Raw genomic sequence first — 18444 nt, 5'->3', positions numbered from 1 at the left:
GAAAAGAAAAAACAGACACACCTGTTACTGCTACAGACACACCTGTTACTGCTACAGACACACCTGTTGCTGCTGTGTTGTGACACCTCAGACCTGAATGCCGTACCAGGTCCAGACAGCCAATGGGGATTCTAGCCTGAGCGGTCAGACCACGCCCAGTCAGTAAGGACCAATCAAACACTATGTACGACATGGAGGCGGAGTCAGACAAGTGGCTCCTGTGTGTGTGTGTGTGTGTGTGTGTGTGTGTGTGTGTGTGTGTGTGTGATGTGTATGGTGTGTGTTGTGATGTCACGAGAGGCTGCGTTCTGGAGGGGCGCTACATTCCCCTGAGATGGCTGCAGTCACGGACAGCTTTGGCTCCATCTGCTGGTGGAGTTGGAAACTCCACCCCTCAAACACACAATATCCCAAGACACCTGAGACCGATCAGGGCCTGATGAGCTGAAGGGCTTTTTAAGGCCCAGAGACACAGTTGGTGTCAGAGTGGGGTTTGGGAGACAAGCTCCACGTTGTGCTCTCAGAGTCAGTCTCAGAGTCAGAGTCAGAGTCAGAGTCAAAGTCAAAGTCAAAGTCAAAATCTGCTTTATTGTCAATTTCTTCACATGTCAAGACATACAAAGAGATCGAAATTACGTTTCCTACTATCCCACGGTGGAGACAAGACATATTTTACCAATTACAGTAAATAACACCCTTTTGAACAATCTAAGCTGTGCGAACGTCAGAGGGCGGTCTACGCTGATTCATCATTAGTGAGACACGAGGACAGCTGCATGCAATTCCTAGCAGCATAACAATAGTGGCGGCGGCTGAAGCGTCAGCATAAGCGGCAGCCCTCGTTTCAGCCGGCCTCGTGTAAGACGGACGCGGTCAAGACAAGCAAGTTTACCTGTGCAAGTTCACCGAGCACAGGCGCCGACAAAGGCTAAATGTGCCGTTCCACCATATCTGTTATCACCGGCCATTGCAGAAACCGCCATCATGCCAAAAGGGGCAGAAATCGCCTTCACCTCCAGGAACTTAAACGGTCCTCACCGACAGAAACCTCCTTCTCCATGGGCTTGTGGAACTGTCAATCCGCAGTCAACAAAACGGACTTCATAGCTGGCTATGCCAACCACCTTTCATTGGAACTCCTTGCTCTCACTGAGACTTGGATCAAACCAGAGAACACTGCCACCCCGGCTGCACTCTCCACTAACCTTACACTATCCCACACCCCTCGCCTATCTGGACGAGGAGGCGGGACGTGCCTGCTGATCTCCAACAAATGGAAATTCACCCCGCTACTGCCTTCAAACAAATATGTCTCATTCGAATTCCATGCCATCACAGTGATCGCCCCAGCAAAACTCTACGTGCTGGTCATCTACCGCCCTCCAGGCCAACTAGGCGACTTTATTGACAAACTTGACACTCTGCTATCCTCCATCCCTGAGCATGACTGTCCGCTTCTTGTTCTCGGTGATATGAACATCCACTTAGATGCCCCAGGCTCAGCGGACTTTTTGGCCCTGGTCCACTCCTTTGACCTCGAACTGGTTCAAAGCCCACAGACTCACAAAGCTGGCAAAGAGCTTGACTTGATCTTCACTCGGAACTGCAGCACAGACACCCTCATGGTGACGCCTCTCCATCTTTCTGACCACTTCTTCATCCAGTTCAACGTCAGCCTGACAGAACAGCCTCCGGCTCCTCAGCCGATGGTCACGTTCCGCCGCAACATCCGGAACCTGTCTCCAACGCACTTCTCCTCTGTGGTTGCCTCCGGTCTACCTCCACTCAACACCTTCTCCTCTCTGGAGGTTAATGAGGCCACTGACTCGCTCTGCTCCACACTGACCTCGTGTCTAGACGAGCTGTGCCCTCTTACCACAAGGCCAGCTCGATCCAAACATTCTCATCCATGGCTAAATGATACCCTCCGATCGCAGCGCACCAAACTCAGAGCCGCGGAGAGGAAATGGCACAAATCCAAACTAGCTGACGACCTCAAAAACTACCAGACACTCCTGACCTCCTTCTCAGCCAGCATCACTGCTGCTAAGACTGCTTTCTACAATGACAAAATCAACAGCGCTACAGACACTCGAAAACTTTTCTCAACCTTCAAATCGCTACTCAACCCTCAGCTGCCTCCTCCTCCATCCAGCCTTACTGCAGATACCCTCGCCTCATTTTTTACAAACAAAGTGGCGGCAATCAGCAGTCAATTCTCTACATGCCCACTCAACGCATCTGACTCAGATACCGCACTCCTACAACCTCTAGGGACTGCTGGAACATCTTTTTCAGCATTCACGCCTCTCTCCGAGAGTGAAGTGTCCAGACTCCTGACATGCAGCCGTCCTACCACATGCTCGCTGGACCCTATACCTACGAGCCTACTTCAGTCCATCAGCCCGACCATCGCTCCAGCTATCACACATGTGATCAATGCCTCGCTAACCTCCGGCACATTTCCAACAGCGTTCAAAATGGCCCGGGTAACACCGTTACTTAAGAAAGCTTCTCTCAACCCTGCTCAAGTCGAGAACTACCGCCCTGTCTCACTACCGCCTTTCCTATCCAAAGGCATTGAACGAGCAGTCTCCAAACAGGTCTCTGACTTCCTTTCACAGAACAACCTTCTGGATCCAAATCAGTCTGGGTTCAAAAGCGGCCACTCTACCGAAACGGCTCTGCTGTCTGTAACAGAAGCCTTAAAAGAAGCCAGGGCGACCGCTCGGTCATCAGTACTCATTCTGCTTGACTTATCGGCTGCCTTTGACACGGTTAATCACCGTATCCTTCTCTCTGTACTCGCTGACATGGGAATCTCCGGTTCTGCTCTCTCCTGGTTTGAATCCTTCCTCACAGGACGCTCGTTTAACATATCATGGCTTGGTCAGCTATCTGCACCTCACCATCTCACCACAGGGGTCCCCCAGGGCTCAGTGCTGGGCCCCCTCCTCTTTGCTATCTACACCACCTCCTTGGGACAGATTATCCGTTCGCACGGCTTCTCATACCACTGCTATGCAGACGACACACAGCTCTATCTGTCCTTTCCACCTGATGACCCCTTGGTTTCAGCACGGATCTCGGATTGCCTTTCAGACATAGCTACATGGATGAAGGCACACCACCTCCAGCTGAACCTCTCAAAGACTGAACTGCTGGTCATCCCAGCTAAACCTACCATACACCACGACATCAACATCAAATTTGACTCCCTGTCTGTTTCACCGACCAGGACTGCAAGAAATCTAGGAGTTGTTCTCGACAACCAACTAAACTTCTCAGATCATGTTGCCTCAGTCGCCCGGTCATGCCGTTTCGCACTCTACAACATACGGAAAATCAGGACTTACTTGACTCAAGATGCTACCCAACTTCTGGTTCAGGCAATAGTCATCTCACGACTCGACTACTGCAATGCCCTCCTGACAGGTCTCCCAGCCTGCGCAGTGAAACCACTTCAGATGATCCAGAACGCGGCGGCGCGCCTGGTCTACAACCAACCCAAAAGGGCACATGTTACCCCGCTGCTCATCCAGCTACACTGGCTACCTATGGCGGCCCGCATCAAATTCAAGTCTCTAACGCTTGCCTACAAAGTAGTCTCCGGTTCTGCTCCCACCTACTTGAATGCCCTCATACAGACTTACACTACCTCCAGACCGCTGCGCTCCTCTGACGAACGACGTCTAGCTCTACCACCGGTACGCTCAAGCCAATCCAAACTTTTCTCATCTGTTGTTCCTCGTTCCACACTGCCAGTTCCTACAAGGGCAGGGACATCCTTCTCCACTTTCAAAAAACTCCTGAAGACCCAGCTCTTTAGAGAACATCTACTCTCATAGCAACACTTACAACAAGTCTTACTGATCCTAGCACTCACCAGCCGTTTTAAACTGACAAGTAACTGTTAAAAACAGCACTCACCGATGCACTTATTCTTACTGTACTCTAATGTTTTTTAAACTGTCCTAAAATTGTGAGAATTGTTCTAAAACTTACCGTTTACCATGTTGTTAGTCGCTTTGGTTAAAAAAAGCGTCAGCCAAATGTAATGTAATGTAATGTAATGTAATGTAATTAGGTCCACAGACAAACATAACATTCAAGTAAACAATATAAAAAGTAAAAATAAGAAGGCACATACAATGAAGAAAATAAGAGCAGCAAAATTTGAGTTGAAATTGTGCAATTGTGCATACAGTAGACAGTCAATATAATAGTGCAAAAATCAGGCCAATAAATGGCTGAGGTAGTTCTGTTTGACCTAAGTATGCAAGTGGCATAGTGGTGCAAGTTATGTAAGAGCAGCAGAAGTGTGTTCAGAAGTGTTTTCAGGACAACAAGTTGCAAAGTGTGCAAGTGTACAAGTGGAGTAGTGCAAGTGGAGTAGTGCAAGTGGAGTAGTGCAAGACAGCCATTGTGGGTCCAAAGTCCAGGATGTTATGTAGCTGAGGGTGGAGGGAGGAGAGGGGGGAGAGAGTTCAGCATCCTAACAGCCTGGTGTATGAAGCTGTTGGTGAGTCTGGTGGTGCGGGAGCGCAGGCTTCTGTACCTCTTCCCAGAGGGCAGTTGATCAAACAAATTGTGAGCGGGGTGACTTGCATCACTCACAATTGTGGTCGCCTTGCGGGTGAGGTGGGAGGTGTAAATGTCCTTCAGGGAGGGGAGTGAAGCACCAATAATCCTTCCAGCTGTGTTCACTATGCGCTGCAGGGCTTTCCTGTTGTATTCAGTGCAGCTTCCGCCCCACACAGCGATACAGCTGGAGAGGATGCTCTCAATGGTGCCTCAGTAGAATGTGGTCATGATGGCTGGTGGAGCACTTGCTCGCCTGAGTTTCCGCAGGAAGTACAGGCGGCGCTGAGCTTTCTTCGCCAGTGATGCAGTGTTGGTGGTCCAGGAGAGGTCTTCACTGATGTGCACCCCCAGGAATTTGGTGCTGCTCACTCTCTCCACCACACCTCTCCGGAAGTCAACAACAATCTCCTTGGTCTTGCTGACGTTCAGCAGGAGGTTGTTGTCCCTGCACCACGTGGTCAGAAGGTCAACCTCCAACCTGTATTGAGTCTCGTCGCCATTGGTGATGAGACCCACCAGAGTTGTGTCGTCAGCAAATTTCACTATGTGGTTGTTGCTGTAGGTTGCAGTGCAGTCATGCGTCAGCAGGGTGAAGAGCAGCGGACTGAGCACGCAGCCTTGAGGGGCCCCCGTGCTCAGTGTGATGCTGCTTGAGATATTGTTGCCAACACGTACTACTTGAGGCTTCTGACAGAGGAAGTCCAGTAGCCAGTTGCAGAGGTAGGTACTGAGTTCCAGTTTCAAGTTTGCAGATGAGTTGTTGTGGTATTATGGTGTTGAATGCAGAACTGAAGTCTATAAACAGCAATCTCACATATGAGTCTCTTTTTTCCAGGTGGGTGACGGCTGGGTGGAGGGCAGAGCAGATTGCATCCTCTGTGGACCGTTTGGCTCGGTATGCAAACTGGAAGGGGTCCAGGGTGGGGGGGAGAATGGATTTGATGTGTGACATGACAAGCCGCTCAAAGCACTTCATGATGATGGGTGTCAGTGCCACGGGGCGGTAGTCATTGAAGCAGGATGGAGCAGTTTTCTTCGGCACAGGTATGATGGTGGCAGCTTTGAAACATGATGGGACGATGGCTTGCTTCAGGGAAGTGTTAAAGATGTCTGTGAAGACATCCTTAAGCTCCTCAGCGCAGTCCTTCAGCGCACGACCTGGGATGTTGTCTGGGCCTGCTGCCTTACGGGTGTTGATAGCAGCAAGTGTCCTCTTCACGCTGTCAGCAGAGAGGCACAGGGGCTGCTCGTGTGGAGGGGGAGGGGTCTTCTGTGGGCAAGTGCTGTTTTGTGCTTCAAAGCGAGCAAAGAAGCGGTTCAGATTGTTGAGCAGAGGGATGTTGCTCTCACAGCTCTGTGGCGCGGGCTTGTAGTCCGTGATGGCCTGAACGCCCTGCCATAGGCTTTGTGCGTTCCTGCTGTCTTTGAAGTGGGTAGTTATCTTGTGAGTGTATTCCTTTTTTGCTTCCTTGATGCCACGGGACAGGTTGGCTCTCGCTGTTCTCATGCCAGCTTCATCCCCAGCTCTGTAGGCTTTGTCTCTGGCCCTCAGCAGCCTGAGCCATGGCTTTCAGTTAGCCCGAGTGATGATGTCTTTTGTGTGGGTCACATCATCAATGCACTTGGTGATGTAAGAGGTTACAGTGTCTGTATACAGAGGAGCTACAGACCGTCGAAGTGGCACTTTCCACGTGAAGTACTGGAAGACTGGAATACTTACCTGAAGACTGGAATACTTACCTGAAGACGGGAATACTTACCGCCAGATTGGCCACGGGCTGCGGTGCTGACTAAAGTAAGGCTGAAGACTTGTTTTCAAGAAGAGATTTACCTGAGGGAATCGGGACTATGATTTCACGTTTGAAGAGACATTGTTTAAGTTTTGACGGTTGAAAGATCAACCTTATCCTTAGTTACCTTTTTGAACTTGGCATACCTTTTTGTTAATTCCCAAGAACTTTATTAAAAACCTTCGTTGTACTCTAACATTGGGTCCTTGCACTGCTGAACTGTCCCGCCGAGAGCCGTGTAGCCTCTCATGATATCACAGTGTGCATGTGTCTGTGTGTGTGTGTGTGTGTGTGTGTGTGTGCGCATGTGTGTCTGTGTGTGTGCGCATGTGTGTCTGTGTGTTCGCACACACGTACAGTACAGTATGTGTGTGTATGTGTAAAGGATGTGTGTGTGTGTGTGTGTGTGTGTGTGTGTGGTGTATGTGTGTGCGCACACACATACAGTATGTGTGTGTGTGTGTGGTGTGTGTGTGTGTGTGTGTGTGTGTGCATGTGCGTGTTTGAGACTGAGAGAGTGTGTTGTGTGTGTGTGTGTGTGTGTGTGTATGTGTGAGGGATGAAGGTGTGTGTGTATGTGTATGAGAGAGAGAAAGAGTGAGTGAGTGAGTAAGTGAGTGTGTGTGTGTATGCATGTTTGTGAGGGGTAAGGAAGTGAATGAATGTGTGTGTGTGTGTGTCTGTAGAATCCCTCGCCACACTACCACAGAAGTGTAATTATATTTTGAGCATTGTTAGTGGTACAAAATAGCAACATGGCACCCATGTCCCATAGCATCACTGTGCATCATTCTGTGATAATGCAAATAAACGCTCTTGCTCAAAAAGTTTGAAGTTGTTAACTGCCCTAGGTTGTTTTTACTCCTGAGATACACTTTAAACAACAACAACAGAAAACCTAACTAATCAGACACCGCTTTAATGCCAAATCAACTCACACCAGACCTAACTAAACAGACACCGCTAACCACTGGCCACCTATCAGACAGGGCAGCCCCAGAAACTAGCCCTACAGCATGTCCAGTGCAACTCACAAGCAAACACAAACCCAACACATGAACTCATGGCTAAGCGGAATAAAGACCAACATCATCAAACAGGAACACTGAGCCCATGTGCACCTGGGACTACTGCTACCACTGGGACCACACCAGAATACAACACACACTAATATTAACAGCATAATCACACCAGAATACAACACACACTAATATTAACAGCACATTCATTACATAATGGATCACACCAGAATACAACACACACTAATATTAACAGCATAATCACACCAGAATACAACACACACTAATATTAACAGCACATTCATTACATAATGGATCACGCCGTCACAGTTTGCTATAGTATGCAGAGTGTGTCTTATGCAGTAAGGATTTATCCATCAAGTAATGACCCATACATGCAGCTGGATATGAAATATGAGGCTAAAGCAGACTTGTCCAGTGAGAGTGTCTGATTTATCACACTTACTGGTAAGAACAGAGAGATGAACTGGAGCATCAGGTCCATATTGAGATCCATATACTCCATTTGGGTACTGCCGACAGCAGTATTGTCCAGCATCCTCAGTGGTGACATCAGTGATGTGGAGAGAACAGTTAGAGAGCAGACGCAGTCTCTCAGCTCTGGGTGTGTTCTCTGGATTGATCTTCCCAAGGTTGACTAGTGTAGCAGTCTCTCCTCTCCTGTTGTAGAGCCACATAGTTGATGAGCAGTCTGGGTAAGTTGAGATCACATTCTCACAGGGCAGAGTGGCAGCACCTCCAGCACTGGAGAACACAGTGATAGAGTCTCCTCTGGAACCTGGGAATTATAAACATTTCAGAGAAAAAGATAAAACATGAAATTGTACTTAAATATTCACACATTGTGTTAACATGTTCCAAAGGTTTTGTGATTGTACTTTAGTCTGCCCTAATCTCCTCCAAAAGGCCATGAGCCCTGCTTGAAGAGTCTTTCTGAGGTAGGAGTCCCATGTTTCCATGCTCCATCCTCTAATGTGTGTGTGTCCTGGCCTCACCTTGCAGTAGCAGCAGCACAGTCAGCAGTAGTCCCACTGTTGGGTTGTGCAGCTTTGCCATTTCCTCTGCTCTCTGAGCTGCTGTGTCTCTGCTCTGAGCCTCACACAGGGTGTGATGAGAATGGATCTGTCTGTCACACACACATCACTTCCTCTTTAGATGACATAGTGCTGCCTACTGCCCACTGTAGCCCAACCACCCAGATAGCCAAATCAGATTGGCAGATAGCGGACCGCTGGAGGTGTGCCGCCGGTGGCGTGCCACTTGTAGTCCGCCGTAGGACCACCATCTCTTTAAATTGAACTTGTCATGAATATTAAGAAAAGTTAAGAAAAGGTGAGAGTCTGTGGCGAATGTTTCCATTGGTGATTTTAATTTAGTGATGATTTTTTTTTTAGATTATATTCAACTTTATTATAATTCTGCAGAGTACAAGTACAAAGACAATGAAAGTTGCAAAGTTTTTGCAAAGTGCAAAATGTGGCATCTGTGCTTCTTTTGTGTGTGTGTGTGTGTGTGTGTGTGAGAGAGACAGCGAGAGAGAATGAGAGAGAGTTTGTGTGTGTGTATGTGGTGTGTGTGTATGTGGTGTGTGTGTGTGTGTGTGCAGGAATAGAGACGTGTGGAGATGTGTTAACTGACACAGCGTGGTCTGTGGTGTAGAGTCCAGTGCTATTTGGAGATGGGACTTCTCAAGAGCACATCAAGAGAGGTCAGGGGCTACTTTAGTACCCTTTAGAACTTCACATCAAGAGAGGTCGGGGGCTACTTTAGTGCTCCTTTAGAACCTCACATCAAAAGAGTTCAGGGGCTATTAGTACCCCTTTAGAACCTCACATCAAGAGAGGTCAGGGGCTATTAGTACCCCTTTAGAACTCGGTTTGTTTGTGTGACCTCCCATGGGAATGTGGACACAACACAACAGGGAAATCAACACACAGCTCAAGTCAAGGCACTGCACAGTCTGGCCTACTGGCCCTCTGAAGAAACCTGCCCTCCACTATACGTGTTTATGTGGGAACAAGTATCTATATGTGGGCAATTCCATGCAAAGGTCATCCTTACCATGGAAAAAAAGTTGTGCATACGCAAATAGAACTGTTGTTAAAATCTTCATTTAGGTCTATATTTTATTGTTTGTAACTGATCTGATTGAATTTGATGGAGAATGACACTCTTTTTACATCATAAATATGGTGTGCAACCATACAGAAACAACTTTTTTTACATGGTAATATTATACATATTTCAAAAGTGGATAAATGGACCCAATGTTCATGTTGTCATTTGACAAATTCCAGATTGACAAGGGAATGGTAGAGCAATGTCTATGCTAATCTTGCCTTTAAGAGCACAACTCCTTACATTTTTAAGGCTTTTGTTTTTAAGTCAGCAAGTTCCATGGCCATGTCACATCCATAATGTTTTATAGGAAAAGTTTATGCTACACATACAGTGTACATACATGCGACAATGTCCATAGTGTCTGTGCAAAGCTGATTTATATCAATGTAAAGTGTGATGACCAAATTGTGCCCCTTTCTTACTTTAAAACCTTTAATGGTGCGTTATGGATGTAACGTTATGGATGTTACATAATGTGAATTTACAAGACTGGGGACTTTATTATACCTCAAAGCCGATAAAACGTCTGTTCTGGTGGCATGTCAGTTTCAACGTATTTCAACTTAGTGTTTACAATTGACATTTCAAAGATTATTAGGTTGATCAAAACCACAGGGAGGCCTTGCCTAACCATTAGCAAAACAAACATAATATTAAAATGTTGCCGTTCACGTCTGCTTAACACAGTTTAATTTTAAATGTGACACGATATGACAACATTTGAAGTGTCAGGTCCTCTATAGCTAATACCCACAGAGTAACATGAGTAAGGGCAGCAATAAACTAGATGTACCGCATAGCGGTACAAAATATGACCGCCTCTCAGTCCTGCATATTCTCTTCGCAAAAATAAATCACGCTTTCAATTTGTCTCCATCTCCTACTCCTGCAACTCATGTGCATGTAAATGAGTGTGTGCATATGTGAGTTTGCTTTTGTTTATAAGAGTGTGTGTGTCTGTGTGTGTGTGTCTGTGTGTGTGCATGTGCGTATGCGTGCCTGTGTTTGTGTGTTTATGTGTGTGTGTGTGCGTATGTGTTTGCATGCCCACATGCGTATGAGTGCCTGTGTGTGTTTTTATGTGTCTGCATTCATGTGGGTGGGTGTTTGTGCATGTGTGTGTGTATGCTTGCTTGTCTGTATGTGTTTATGTGTGTGTGTGCTTGCCTGTCTGTATGTGTGCGACTGTGCGTGCGTGCGTGCATGTGTGTGTGTGTGTGTGTGTGCGCATGTGCGCGTGCATGTACTTTATGTGTGCAAATCACAAATAAGTGGGTATGGGTTAGGTTCATGTGGGCTCTTGAGACTAACATACCATACATATTTTGTCATCTTGGGTGCAACGGTTCAGGTAGGGCTAGTTATTTAGGGGAGTGGCCACCAAGTTTCATGTTCCCTGGTGTTTCAGTAACCTGGGAATCACTGACCAAAATTGATGACGGTAAAAGAAAAAAATAAATGTATTTTTTATATTTTAAATGACTTGTTGTCCTGATTCTTCCTGTGGATCTTAGTGGGCACTGAGGAAGCAATAATTTCATCGCTAGTTTTTCATGATTACTATTTCAATTGTTTCAAAATCAAAATTCACTACTTAATTATGTGTTTTGTCGAGGACTGGTTCAGACACGTCACATCCATAACGTGAAACCGTCACATCCATAACGCCAGTTTTTCCTACATAATGCATTACGAAAATGACGCATAGTTTCAAAAACACACTTTTTGTGTTCATTCAAGTCTCCATGGTACATATATCATAGTTTCGGCAGTTTCCTTAAAAACCTTTTAAAACCTGTAATCTCTCACAAAAGTGTGTCCATTTCACGTCACATCCATAACGCTGATAAAATGCCTTGTATTCTTAGGATGAAATTGATTATATGAAATTTGAGGATTTCTCAGTATTCAGAGGACAGAGGTTACATTAAAAGTTATGCAAATTAATTCACTGATACTAATTTTGCCCCCACTCTAAGGCATTTTGTTTACCAATATGAGTCCAACTGTCACATCCATAACGCTGGAACTGCCCATGTGGTGTTCTTCAATGATTCTATATTCTATAGATATTACTTTACAAAAATAAAAAACAAACTTCCCTGCCGTCTCTTTCTGCTTTAGGCCTGACAGTGGTGTGTGTGTGTGTGTGTGTGTGTGTGTGTGAGTGTGTGATAATGGTGGATTAGTATGGAGTTAAAAGTGGTCCAGTCATATTTTATAAGAAGCAACACCTTCATATCTAACAAGAACTAAACAAGACAGCAGAGGTGCCTGATGGGTAAAGATATGGACGTGTGTGACCAGATGTTTGTGTTAAAGACGCAAGTGCTATTTAGAGATGTAGCATCCTGTCTCTCCACCCACCCCCACCTTCCCCTCAACCAGTCAGCACAGCTAGCTCTCTGGCCCTCTGGAGAACAGACCTGCCTCCACCTGTAACGCTGGCTTTAACTATGAACAAATAACTTTTACTAAAGAATAAACAAACTTCACTTGGATGGTGACTGTACGTACACGATGGAAATAGCTGTGAAATACTCTTCCCTGGCATGTCTTCTTGCTCTACATGTGGGAATGTGTGTGTGCGTGTCATGCTGGCACATAGACATCGTGCCTGTTCTACTCTGTGTAAGTGTGTTTTAAGGCTACTTGTAAATCAGATGAGCCTTCTCTTCCTGTACTCCTCTATGGAGGCCTAAGTGTGCTTTAGTGAAGTGTGCTAATACAGACAGACCTCTCCTCACTGTGCCCCCTCTGTGTAAGTATGTACTAGTGGAGTACACTTTATAACTCCTCTGTGTAAGTATGTACTAGTCTAGTGGAGTACACTTTAAAACTCCTCTGTGTAAGTATGTACTAGTCTAGTGGAGTACACTTTAAAACTCCTCTGTGTAAGTGTGTACTAGTCTAGTGGAGTACACTTTAAAACTCCTCTGTGTAAGTGTGTACTAGTAAAAGTAAGTAGTGTGTACTACTTCTATGTAGTTTGTCGAGGACTGGTTCAGACACATCACATCCATAACGTGAAACCGTCACATCCATAACGCCAGTTTTTCCTACATAATGCATTACGAAAATGACGCATAGTTTCAAAAACACACTTTTTGTGTTCATTCAAGTCTCCATGGTACATATATCATAGTTTCGGCAGTTTCCTTTAAAACTTTTTAAAACCTGTAATCTCTCACAAAAGTGTGTCCATTTCACGTCACATCCATAACGCTGATAAAATGCCTTGTATTCTTAGGATGAAATCGATTATATGAAATTTGAGGATTTCTCAGTATTCAGAGGACAGAGGTTACATTAAAAGTTATGCAAATTAATTCACTGATACTAATTTTGCCCCCACTCTAAGGCATTTTGTTTACCAATATGAGTCCAACTGTCACATCCATAACGCTGGAACTGCCCATGTGGTGTTCTTCAATGATTCTATATTCTATAGATATTACTTTACAAAAATAAAAAACAAACTTCCCTGCCGTCTCTTTCTGCTTTAGGCCTGACAGTGGTGTGTATGTGGTGTGTGTGTGTGTGTGTGTGTGTGAGTGTGTGATAATGGTGGATTAGTATGGAGTTAAAAGTGGTCCAGTCATATTTTATAAGAAGCAACACCTTCATATCTAACAAGAACTAAACAAGACAGCAGAGGTGCCTGATGGGTAAAGATATGGACGTGTGTGACCTGATGTTTGTGTTAAAGACGCAAGTGCTATTTAGAGATGTAGCATCCTGTCTCTCCACCCACCCCCACCTTCCCCTCAACCAGTCAGCACAGCTAGCTCTCTGGCCCTCTGGAGAACAGACCTGCCTCCACCTGTAACGCTGGCTTTAACTATGAACAAATAACTTTTACTAAAGAATAAACAAACTTCACTTGGATGGTGACTGTACGTACACGATGGAAATAGCTGTGAAATACTCTTCCCTGGCATGTCTTCTTGCTCTACATGTGGGAATGTGTGTGTGCGTGTGTGTGTGTGTGTCATGCTGGCACATAGACATCATGCCTGTTCTACTCTGTGTAAGTGTGTTTTAAGGCTACTTGTAAATCAGATGAGCCTTCTCTTCCTGTACTCCTCTATGGAGGCCTAAGTGTGCTTTAGTGAAGTGTGCTAATACAGACAGACCTCTCCTCACTGTGCCCCCTCTGTGTAAGTATGTACTAGTGGAGTACACTTTAAAACTCCTCTGTGTAAGTATGTACTAGTGGAGTACACTTTATAACTCCTCTGTGTAAGTGTGTACTAGTGGAGTACACTTTATAACTCCTCTGTGTAAGTATGTACTAGTGGAGTACACTTTAAAACTCCTCTGTGTAAGTGTGTACTAGTGGAGTACACTTTAAAACTCCTCTGTGTAAGTGTGTACTAGTGGAGTACACTTTAAAACTCTCCCTATACTCCTCTGTGTAAGTATGTACTAGTCTAGTGGAGTACACTTTAAAACTCCTCTGTGTAAGTGTGTACTAGTCTAGTGGAGTACACTTTAAAACTCCTCTGTGTAAGTGTGTACTAGTCTAGTGGAGTACACTTTAAAACTCTCCCTATACTCCTCTGTGTAAGTATGTACTAGTCTAGTGGAGTACACTTTAAAACTCCTCTGTGTAAGTATGTACTAGTGGAGTACACTTTAAAACTCCTCTGTGTAAGTGTGTACTAGTGGAGTACACTTTAAAACTCCTCTGTGTAAGTATGTACTAGTGGAGTACACTTTAAAACTCTCCCTATACTCCTCTGTGTAAGTATGTACTAGTCTAGTGGAGTACACTTTAAAACTCCTCTGTGTAAGTGTGTACTAGTCTAGTGGAGTACACTTTAAAACTCTCCCTATACTCCTCTGTGTAAGTATGTACTAGTCTAGTGGAGTACACTTTAAAACTCCTCTGTGTAAGTATGTACTAGTGGAGTACACTTTAAAACTCCTCTGTGTAAGTGTGTACTAGTGGAGTACACTTTAAAACTCCTCTGTGTAAGTATGTACTAGTGGAGTACACTTTAAAACTCTCCCTATACTCCTCTGTGTAAGTATGTACTAGTCTAGTGGAGTACACTTTAAAACTCCTCTGTGTAAGTATGTACTAGTGGAGTACACTTTAAAACTCCAAAACACAATTTGTAAGGAGGGATGGAGGTCAAAATATGCCATTAAAAACATAACTTTATTTTACTGAATGCGCCACAGGTCAGCTCCACCTTAGAAGCGCGGCAGTAAAAACATATGATCAGACTATAGGGGCGTTCACACCAGGAACGGTAACTAGAACGATGACCATCATGATAAAAGTGTCCACACTGACCAACGATAAGGAAAGTCTCTCTGTGTTGATTAATGTGATGGCTAAAAACCAACGAGCCATTAGCTCATAATCATGGCACAAAATATTGCCGTTGTAGCTAAATGGAATTCCCAGACTGAATTCTGAAAACTTCCCGAGAAATTGTAAAATGTTGCATTTAACGTGTCTTGAGCAGGACAGAACGATGAAGCAGTGGCTAATATTAGCAGAAACTACGATTAATCTGCCTCCATAAAATTAAGAACTGGACCTGAAATAATTACCAAGTGGTTTATCCACTATAGCAGAATAGTGGCATGGCACACGAGAAGAAATATATAAATGGTGGATGAATTAACAATTTATTAACCAGTAAACCATAAAGGTAGATGTGACCAATATCACTTAACATTGAATGTAAGGTAAAACTCAGATAGGCATGTACTGTAAAAAAGTAACAAAAGAACAAAGTAAGCTTAACCAAATAACAAAATTAAGCATAAACTTAACAAATTATAAAACTAGTTAGATGTTAAATACATCAGGTAAAACAATACATCAAACATAAAGAATATAACAAACCCCAATATAGGAGAGATAGAAAGAGAGAGAGAGATGGAGAGAGAGAGGGAAAGAGAGAGATGGAGAGAGAAAGGGAAAGAGAGAGATGGAGAGAGAAAGGAAAAGAGAGAGAGGGAGAGAGAGAGGAAAAGAGAGAGGGAGAGAGAGAGATGGAGAGGGAGAGAGAGAGAGGCCAAAGAGAGAGAGGCCAGAGAGATAGAGAGTCTTGATGAGTGGAGTACACTTTAAAACAGTGGTCCCCAAACTTTTTCTTCCGAGGGCCAGCTCACTACTGGCTCTAAGAGAGGACCAGAGACTCGGAGTATATCAGTAACCATAAATATCTTAGTGCTGTGAACAACAGCAGTCTACCTTAGTTGAATATTCCATTACATTTAATCATAGGCTACTGCAATTTAAGACCATTGTTAGCTGTGTTTATGTTGCCATCATGCCATATCAGTGTAAAATGTAGCTCAAATGAAATAATACTAATAAAAAGACTTTAGCATTCCCAAAAGTATTAGCAGGGAGTCCCAAAAGTATTTTATTCAAAATGTATGAACTCTGAACTCTGTGTCTTTGCCTACACAGCTCAAGTTGTGAACAAGCAATATCCTACAAATAATTTGAAGTTCTCAAACTATGAGAGTTTTATGAAGTGCTGGCAAAACATTTGAAATCACCTGATGAGAACTTTGTGAACTCTATGGCCTACTGGTTAGCGCTTCGGACCGGAGGGTTGCCGGTTCAAACCCCGACCAGTAGAAAGCGGCTGAAGTGCCCTTGAGGAAGGCACCTAACCCCTCACTGCTCCCCGAGCGCCGCTGTTGTTGCAGGCAGCTCACTGCGCCGGGATTAGTGTGTGCTTCACCTCACTGTGTGCTGAGTGTGTTTCACTAATTCACGGATTGGGATAAATGCAGAGACCAAATTTCCCTCAAGGGATCAAAAGAGTATATATACTGTACTTATACTATACTTATGCATTTGAACGAGTGAATAAAAAATAGAAATAATTATCCCAGAAAGTCCCAGAAATATGACTTGAATAGAAGTTAGTTAGTTATTAACAATTAATTGATATACTTTTAGAACACTTTTAGCACTGATGCAGTCAGCATAGGCCTCTTACATTGTTTGCAGGTAGGCCTACATTTTATTCTGTTTTCGATGGCAAACGCGAAACAGCGCCAAAACAACCACCAGTGGACAAAAAGAGTATTACATGTGTACTGTTAAGACTCGCCATAGAGAATGAATGGGGGAAATTACGGAGGTCATAGTTTGACGATGTCGTACTCCCGTGCGGGCCAGATGCTATATACCACGTACATGTTTTGGGGCGGGCCGTAGTTTGGGGACCATTACTTTAAAACTTTAGTCTTGATGAGTTCTAGACACTGTATGCTTTGGCAACACTTTCTTCACGAATTGTCATGCCAATAAAGCGTTTTGAATTTGAATTTGAGAGAGGGAGGGAGAGAAAGGGAGCGGGAGGGAGAGAGAGAGGCCAGAGAGAGAGAGAGAGAGAGAGCAAGGCCTCCTCCAGGAGAGGTGAGCAGGCAGGGCAGAGTCTAGCCAGTTGAAGACGAGGCAGAATAGAAGAGAAGAGAAAAGAGAAAGATCCAAAGAATCTGTGTTCTTCCCCTCATCTCTACAACAACGGAACATGTGAGAGCAGGGGGTGTGGGCGCATCTCATCACAGAGGGCATCATATATCCCAGCTTACTGAAACATCATATGCATTAACTTTACTGTTCTGCAACTGACAATACTGGATTTCTCCCATACATCCAGTCGGTTAAGACGTTTGGAAAGGTTACCGCCCCCCCATGAGGGGGAAAGCATGCTAATATCACACAATGGAAGTCAATGGGCGAACTAGCTAACAGTTAGACTTTATACATTCGTTTTACATTCAGGTGGAGTTCTGCTTGTTTCTGAACACAATAATTTAAAGGAATTGTGTTTACTTAACTGCCCAGTGTATGCTAACAACTTAATTCACCCTCGATTGCCCAATGTTGACGACAAATTTCTCTGGAAGCTATATTCAATGGTAGCATCATTAGGTTGCTACCTGGCTAACTTTATATCGTCAGTGTAACATAACCAACTGGTACACATTACTTGTTATAACTATTCCCACGGCCATTGTAGGGAATGTGCATTCATGTGAGAATAAATTCAGATGCAACTTACGAGTATGTGATGTTAAGGCAAAAGGGTTAGCTTGCTAAACCGAGCTACACAGTCCGGCCATTGAAAGCAGTTTACAATGATTACACTCGAGACAGTTCTGGCCGTTTAACTGGAATTAGCAAAATGAGGGAACTTAATGTTACCCTTAACAGCTTAACTCTCAAAAAGAATTTCAAGTTTTTGCCTGAAATTGCACTGTGCCTATTTACAAGGGCATTGTTCCCACCTCTTCTGGGGCCTACCATCAAATGTTGGACCTCTATAGAAAGCTGAGAACCTCTAGTTTTCGTAGGAAACAGTCACAATAAATGTGTGATGTACTCACAAAGAGTTACAGAGGCTAGAATATAGTTTTTTCTTTCTGCCGGATTACAAGCATCTCTGAACTGACCACATTTCAGCCCTCTAGGTCTCTTGATATCCCTTAGAAACACAACTGAGCCCTAGCACCAGGTCTTGTGAAGTTGTGTGCAAAAGTAGATCAATATAGAATGAAAATATGAGTGCTTTAGACTATTATTTGCCAAGGTATGCCCATGCGTTTTGTAAAATGCCTATGGATACTCCCCATAGGACTTTTTGTTATCCAAAATGCATACTGACAATCAAATGCTTACTGCACATGAACCCCTTTGTGTAGAAGCATAATCCTGGTCTCAAATGAAAGGTAACACTTTGAGGTTTCATGCTTGTATTTGGATTATACTTCAGGGGTTCTGATATGGAATGACTACCCTAAATATGGAATGATTACAAAAATGTCTCTATTTTTGCATTTACTTTGTTGGTTCAATGAGTGTGTATAAGATAGACTATACATCTGTACAACTAATATTGGATAACACAACATGAAGATTC

At 44.3% G+C, this 18444-nt stretch overlaps 1 protein-coding gene and 1 long non-coding RNA gene across 2 annotated transcripts in view; one reads left to right on the top strand and one right to left on the bottom strand.

The window, feature by feature from the left end:
* Positions 1–18444, bottom strand: part of LOC121711490 (inverted formin-2-like) — a 53350-nt gene that overhangs the window by 4363 nt on the left and 30543 nt on the right. The window lies entirely within an intron of this gene.
* Positions 226–6570, top strand: LOC121711497. Its single transcript, XR_006032351.1, has 2 exons — positions 226–529; positions 6247–6570. It is a non-coding gene; the product is annotated as an uncharacterized LOC121711497 (long non-coding RNA).

The sequence above is a fragment of the Alosa sapidissima genome, chromosome 6 (assembly GCF_018492685.1).
Source record: "Alosa sapidissima isolate fAloSap1 chromosome 6, fAloSap1.pri, whole genome shotgun sequence".
Lineage (NCBI taxonomy): Eukaryota > Metazoa > Chordata > Actinopteri > Clupeiformes > Clupeidae > Alosa > Alosa sapidissima.
The sequence above is the reverse complement of the archived record's forward strand: the minus strand, read 5'-3'. Positions and strand labels throughout refer to the sequence as shown.